The sequence below is a fragment of the Lotus japonicus genome, chromosome 5 (assembly GCF_012489685.1).
Source record: "Lotus japonicus ecotype B-129 chromosome 5, LjGifu_v1.2".
Taxonomy (NCBI): domain Eukaryota; kingdom Viridiplantae; phylum Streptophyta; class Magnoliopsida; order Fabales; family Fabaceae; genus Lotus; species Lotus japonicus.
In genome coordinates, this window is record NC_080045.1 from 60456796 (window position 1) to 60465122 (window position 8327).

An 8327-nucleotide genomic window follows, 5' to 3' on the forward strand; every position below is an offset into this window, starting at 1 on the left:
TGTCGCCAGATCCAGCTTCCTTAGGCTAGGTTTCTTAAACATCCTAAGGATCGTCGCAAGTTTGCCATTAATATATAGTGGCTTTGGCGGTGGCGCAACAATGTTGTATTTTAGGATTATCCGAGGAGTGTGGAGTATGGCATGCAACAAATCGTGACTTTGATTTGCAAAGTGTGATAAATGCTAGAGTCCTCCTTCCATCTAGGTTTTTTCCAAGTTTAGCAAACTTCTTTAATTTGGTCTTGCCTTAGTGGTTATTAGTTAAGCTCAACACTTATCACAACTTTGATTTGCTAAAGTAGCTAATTGGTTTTGGTGGTCTTGTTAGCAATGCTTCTGCTTCTTGACTCGGTGGTTTTTGGACTCCTCCAACGGGTGATGTGCCCTCTAAGCTGAGTCAACAACCATCTAGCATGGTTTTCTCTTTGCTTAGTACTTAGATTTTTGGCATGTCATTTGTGAGAATGACTTGCTTTATGTTATTAGGATGTTGGAACTTTCTTCTTTGACGTCGGACTTGGGAGCTTTGTTGGTGGATATCGTGGATATCTCTACTCGTGTGCGGCGTGTTAGCTTCTAGTTCCAACCTGCATGTTTCGCGTGAGACTAATATGTGAGCTAACATACTTGTTTCTTTGGGTTTGCATTTTCAGTATGGTTTTCAGAATTGGTCCTTCCCCGGCTAAGTTCAGTCTGCTTCTTACATCGGACCGACGTTGTTGTGTTGGTCTTGTTTACTTGTTGCTTTCTTGTTTATTATTTTAATTTATTCAAAAAAACCACATGATGTCATATTAAAAATATGATAGAGATTGAAGAGAGATATGAGTTAAAATTACATTTATACCCTTAATAATATAAATGAAAAAAAAGAGTAATGACATCATTGATGGAGGAAGGAGAGTTGGCGACTTAAGAACCAATTGGTAAGATGTATGAAGAAGTCATGATGATCACGAAATCTTCATCTCTCACGCACTGCTCATTTTTTGCCACCTCCATCTCCTTTGGGACCTCGTGCGGCGAGCTCGAGTTCATCATCCAACCCTCTATTCACATTGGAACCTCAATCTCCAGAAGTTAGATTCAGAGGGGGTTCGACGAGCATATGGATAGGGTTGTTTTGCACATCGACAAAATCCTCATGTCTCAGGGTTGCAGCTTCACTCTTGTAAGGCCCAAGTTTTTAAACTTATGCCAACTAAATAGAATCCTATTCACGATTAGGGTTGATGTATCGTGAAGGGAAACCTGAACTAGAGTTTACCAAATGAAATAAATTTATGAAGGAGAAAGTTCAGGAAAAGTCAAAGGATTGTATCGAAGTCGATTTAAGTTATAGACCGATCGTTAAACGCTTAAACCTAGGTCAGAAACCCTAGTATATAACTAGTTTTCACTTTTAGGCACGATGGAAGTTAATTCCAAAAATCTTCAGAGAAATGTTAGAACTTCTCTTTTTCCATATATAACAATCGTTTCAAGGCGAAACTCTAAGATCTACGAACGTCCGATTCCAATCATCGGAAGTTTGCCGAAACCGAAACCCTGGTATTTCAAAACCCTAGAATCACCCGACAATGAAGACTTTTTCTATTCGGAACATCAAATGAAGATTTCACACGCGTACACCCATTTCTCTTGATGATTTCAATATTTCTTCAGAAGGAAGTTTTCTATTCTGACATCCGATGCAAAAAGCAACTTATCGGGTAAAATAGTTTTACACCGACTTTGCATTAGTTACCAAAAATACAAGGAGACCTCATTTTAGTTTTGGAATTCTTTCGCCAAAACCTATCTTAGAATTCATGGAGAATGAAGCCGGAAAAATCAGATTCGCGAAACTTTCATTTTACCGCGTTTTGACAACCTCTATATATAGCCAAGAAATGAGAAAAAAATCACAAAACTCACCCAAAAACCAATTCAAGGCCGCGAGTTTCACAAGGGAAGGAGGAGGAGAGATTTTCTTCATTTCTTGCTTGATCGTCGATTAATCAGTTGCTACTTCAAGGTTTCGAGGTATAGTCGCTAATCCTTACCTCTGATCGCTTTTTCCATAGCTTTTCTGTAGACTTTTCTGAGCTGATAGTTTTGAGGTTTTTGCAAAACTATCCTGAATATTTCATTTTTGATTCTAAACATCTTCCTTACGTGCCCAAGATCACTTCTGCCGGATTAGTTTTTCCGTTATGTCGCCGAAATTCCGCCGGAATCAATTTATGCCTTAAATACCCATTTTTGGAGTAAAGCTTCAACCTTTAGGCTGAAAACTATCGCCTTAGCTTAGTGCTAGTAGGATTAGTTGCCATAAACGTCGTTGGTGACGTCCCTGTCAAATTTGCTTTTTGGGATTTCAGTTTTGAAATTCTAAGTTAAAAATCATGACCAAAATACCCCTGCGACATTTTTTGATCCGATAATTTTTCCGAGTTTAGAATACCCTTAGTTACGGCTAATGATAGCATAGGAACCAAGTTTGATCGAAGAAAAATCGAGCCCCACAATTACCAAAAGTGGCTGAGCCCTTTAAGGGGGGAGGAGGAAAATTTCCTTTTCCGAAAACTTATCCTTTCGCGCTAGATTATCGTACCTCGGAGTATGTACTACTTCGTGTAACCTTAGTGATGTATTGATAGCTTAGTTTCCGATAGATTCTGATAGTATTTCTGTGGTTTTGCTCTAAAGGTGATTTTGAGGAATTCCCAGAGGAGCAAGGCTTTGATTGTGAAGGAGTGATAGAAGATAATCCTGGAGAATCTTCAGGTGAGGGCTACTCACTGAATCTCTAGTTAATGCTTAGGGTCGATGCTTTCGACATTGTTTACTGTTTATGCACTTGTTTGTGTTTGATTGGAAAAATGTTTTCTGAGGCTTCGGCTGACAATGTAGATGATTCATCTACTGAATGTTTTTGAGAGTGAATTACATGCTAAGTGCTATGTGGGTAATCTAGGATGTGTGATGCATGCTTTATATGCTAAGTGCTACGTGTTAATTCTGAGATGTATTGAGATATAACATGTTTTGTTGACTGTGATGAGTTAATTATGCTTTTGCAATGGAATTCTGAGATTCTGAGTAGTGAGAATAGCGGGCAGGTCATGCCGATTTTATTTTGAGAGTTTTGAGAAAGTTTGATAGGACGAATGAGATTCGGACCTTGTAATGGTGTTTCATGGATCGAGACATTCTCTGGAGTCAGTTGGGGATTAGGAGATCCCGAGAACTCATAAGATTTGCGATAAGACTAAAAGGATATTATTTTATAAGGAAAATTCATAAGACATTAAACAACCTCTAAATCTTCAAATAATGATAATACACTCGAAAGGAAGCTTGGGAGGCAGATCTTAGTTCTGGAAAGCGAGAAGTGTCGTCGGATCCCAAGTGTTGAGAAAACTGTAAGTTCTGAGTATGTTGATACTCCTTCGCTCTTTGAGCAGTTTGTTTAGCCATCCAAGGGATGAGCCGAGAAGCTTCACTGAGGCGTGAGACCTCGTGAATGCGTGATACTCCACTGAGGCGTGAGACCTTGTGGAAAGCATGGATCTTCACTGAGGCGTGAGACCTCGTGAACAGCATGAAGCTTCACTGAGGCGTGAGACCTTGTGAATGCGGGATACTCCACTGAGGCGTGAGACCTCGTGGAAAGCATGAATCTTCACTGAGGCGTGAGACCTCGTGAATAGCATGGAACTTCACTGAAGCGTGAGACTTCGTGCAAGTGTGTAAATTCACTGGGGCGTGAGACCCCGTGAAAGCATAAAACTTCACTGAAGCGTGAGACTTTGTGAATGTGTGAGACTCCACTGAAGCGTGAGACTTTGTGAGAGCATTGATGACTCGAAGAGTTATCGTGAGTGGTTGCACTCATTTTATGATTATTGTATTTTGTCGCAGAATCGACTTTTACCTTAGGGTATTCTTTATAGAGACATTAAGTTAGCTAGAACACGTGGCGACGTGTCGAGTGAGGTCGGAGACGTTGTTTGGCTAATCACATTGCATTCATGCACACATAGGAGGTTAATACACGGCGTGATTACCGGACCTTCGTCGGTTTCCAAAATGGTCATAAGACCCGGAATGCCGTGTAAGAGCGTTTGTAGACGTCTCTTGTAGCAGACCGAAATGGCAGACCTTAGGGTTTACTGCTGATCTGGCTACCTTTGTTTGGTGTAAGAGGCACGCGGGCAGAAATGGTCCCACCGTTGCTGGTGCTAGGATTGATCCGTTTGATGTCCATCCGTTTCCGGAATGCATTGGTTAACTGGGTTAACCGCCATATCATATCATGCAACATGCATATTGACTTAGTTGCTGGGTGTGATTGTTACTTGTTAATCCTATTTGTAACAGGTTAATTGTTATTACTGCCATTTATGTTCGTTATGGAATATGCAACCCTAGGATGTTATCCCTAGCTATAAGCCTAAGTGGCTATTCTATTATCTGTATCTATCGGTGCTATTATTTACGTAATTCTTTGGAGTTGACCCTCGCGTCTTCTGTGTGTGCTTTGGCGGACAAACGCCCATTGTCAGATGTCTTTGGCGGGCTAGTTCATGTTGGTTCACCCTTCGGGAGGAACTAGGGGAGAAGCTGGAACAGGAGCGCATCGCGGTAGCGAGAGGAGGACGGAGGATGTACATAGACTAGGTCGTTCTGGATTTCGAATTCGGACGACGATCATGCTAGCATGTAGGTCTTAGTGCTGGTGTGAGCTCCTAGAGATGGGATTAGTGTAGGAGTAGAGTCTTAGCTCTGAACATCATTTGTTTCTTGGGGACAGGGTAGTTTCCCACCTATAGCTTTTTGTGTGGTTTCTTTACGGGAATCACAGAGAGTTGGTTGGACTTAGGAGGTCTTGTTTCAGGCCGATTGGGCTAACTTATTCTCGTTTTTGAGGTTTGTGTTGCGGACACTTCACCTCTACTTTGGTCTGTACCTTTTGCCTACGGGCGCTACTTTTCTCATTACCCGTCACTGGAGGTTTACTCGTGACGAGGCTAGCTACTTACAGCGGGGGCTGTAATATATATATTGTGTATTAGTTCTGCTATCTTTCGCACTTTGTTTAGTTATTTCAGTCTTGTTTATATTATCATAGACGAAAAAAAAAATATATTCACGTTTTCCGCATTAAGTTTCTTTTCGGTTACTAAAGTGACGCCACCGAAATCGGGGTGTTACAACTCTTGAGTAGCGCCGCAACCATTATGGCTTTTAGTCTCGATCATTGCTACAGTGTAACTTGCTCCATCTAAGTTCATGTTTCTCTTCTTATGCCATTGGTGAGGAACAAAAGGTCGAAACAATGTCTTAGACCAGCTCCACATTGCAGTGGCAAGCTCATGTTGTCTATCTTTGATCTTCTCAAATCGTGCACCATACGATGATGACTGCAGATATATATAGGGTTAGGAAGGGAGAAAACTCTTTCGTTGTTTGTGGCACAACATTGGGAGAAGGTTAGTGTCTGAAGATGCCCACATGAGCAGATTAAGACGTGATGAAGAAAATCAAGGCTTGATGGGAGGATGAGATATGATTGCGGAAAGACGATGTGATGGAAGCGATGACAAAAATGGTGCAAAACTAGGGTTACAAGGTTTAAGGTCGAGACGAAGGGCACGCAAGTGCAATTTCCCCCACATTTATCGAGGATTCAAGTGTGAGTTGGAGTCTCACATTGGTTAAGTTGGAATGATGTGAAGACTTTATAGGAAATGTGATCACACATAAATTCAATGTCGTAATTAAGGTTTTAGATAAAGATGTAGTGTCCAAATCTCTTAGTACTAGTAGTCTTCAATGTTGGCTCATTGATGCATGTCACATGCTTTGGACTTCCTTGTCTGCCTTTTCTCTCTATCTTTCATAAGCAAAGAAAGTGTATAAAGCGGACAAAGGGGGGTGCCTAATAAGATGCGTATGAGATAAAAAATAGTGAAAATTGAAGAAAAAAAAAACATAACTCACATTATGATGTTTTTTAATAAGGAAAAAATTGACGATACATGTGTCATGTTTAGAGAAAACCACAACCGGAAAACTAGTTCCCCTGGTTTCTTGTTGCGTGGATTTGACTTGATTAATACTTAATACATATACTAATTAAAAGCTGCTTTAATTTTGAGAAAGAACAATCATGCACCCCCGTCAAGTAGCACTAGAGGGAGTGGCAGTATCTTTCAATCAGTGCATGCCAAACAAATTGTGACTTAAAAACTCTAAATCTGCACTAGCAGCCATTAAAATGAATATTTCTCCACTCAGAACATACTTTAGTGAGTGGATCATTTCACAATATCAATATCAAATAGGTTGACTTACTTTTTATGGGGAAAAAATGGCAAGGGAATCCCATAAATTTAAGTCAACAGCCTGTGGCCTTGGTTAAATTTGGCAACAATTGAGACTAGTTATGTCTACCACACACGAACACATAACCAATAGCACCTTAAATACTTTGACAAAAAAAAGAAGAAGAACTCATAAAAGAAGATTTGAAAGAGCAAGAAATATTGATTTCATACAAGGCAGCAAACGGGTTGACTTTGAAATGTTGTGACTTCATGATTATCGTGGTATATATGCATTTAGTTATATGGCTTTCAAAAAATAAAACCCCTAATTATAGTCACTATGCCAAAATACTTTCTAATTTGGGTGTCGGATCACTCAGAGCTCAAATACGTTACAAGATTAATTCATACACTAATCATTAAAGCCAAGTTAGAACTAAAGCATTCCAAATTCACTTTAAGAAGTCTGAAGCCTCCAAGACCAACTTGAAGACAAGTTCATCGTAAGCTAATTCGAAATCAATGAGTTCAAAATCTACTTGAAAGAGCTCAGAGTATCCAACGGTAAAAGACATTTGATTAATTTTGAAGGCAACTGCTTAATTAGCAGTTGTTTTTCTCTTAGAAATTATTTTCTAAGTTTTCAAATACTTTTTAAAAAGAAGTTTAAATTCAAAATCAAGGTCGGATATCTTAAATTAACTTGTGAAATCTTTGAACGTCTCAAGTTTATTAGTGTTACGGAAATAACTATCAAGAGTGTCAAGTAATAAATAGATCTTATTCTACTCTTTTTACAATTATGTAATTTATTCTATTTTTATTGTTCAATTTGCTTCTAGCTAGTGCTTGCAATTTACTTTACATTATTTGTTTTCTTCTTGCTTTCATGAGTAAAGACTAACCATAGCATTAGTCTATATTTTCATGTTTGATTGAGTGCTCACTAGTGCATTGACATTTCAAATTGTCACTTGACAACTTTACTTCTTAGACTAACTATAACATAAAAGACAAAAAGAACACTTTTATTAGTAGTCAAAATAAGAGCAATGATTATGACTCATGGCAAGAAGAATATGAAATCGGTGAAAAAATGTCTCCAAATTTGGCAAGTAAAAATCTGACCATATTTAGAAGGCATGATCCATGAAAGAAGAACATGAAATCAGTGGCCCTAGCTATGATGATCCCATTATAACAGTGAAGCAAATAACATCCACTTGACCACTTGGGCCATAATGGATAAGAATGCATTCTAAAATTTAGACAAGCATTAATATTTTCTAAAAGTTAAGACCAATTAACCTTCATACATAACATATCAAGATTACTTACGTACTGTATAACTTACACGTAAGTGTAGTACTATATTACAATAATGACCAAAATGAAGAATTAACACTAAGTAAGAAAAAGTACAATATTAGTTCATCCATAATTCCATATATCACAATAATATGCTGAAAATACATCTCGACTCTTCATCGATATGTCATTTTATATATATTTTAGCTTATTTAATTAGTAAGTACATCGGATTTAATAAATTAACTCATAAACACTTTCTAATTAGTTTTTCAACCTTATTAATTAACTAACCTTACGCGACATAAATATCTAGCGGAGTTGACAGCGCAACGCACCTAGCATAGCAATTCCACCAACGTCAAAAAGCTAATATATATTTTAATGACTGCCGTCTCCCTTCTATTATTTTTAATTATTCCAACTTTTGAGAACAATGCCCAGTTTAAAGTTCATCACACCAACGAGGGTAGTTTCGTATCTTCCAAATTTTAACCATTTTAAATTTCTAGTTAATATTAAATAGGTAGTACTATATATTAAGTTAAAGAAACTATATGAATTTTGATAGATGAAACCTCGGTAAAGATAATCGAACTCATTTTAACATGCATCTTATAACATTTAACTCCCAAAATCTTAACACCCTTCTCATTACCAATCCTCAGAAAACAACAATTTCAAAATAAACATCTATATATATTA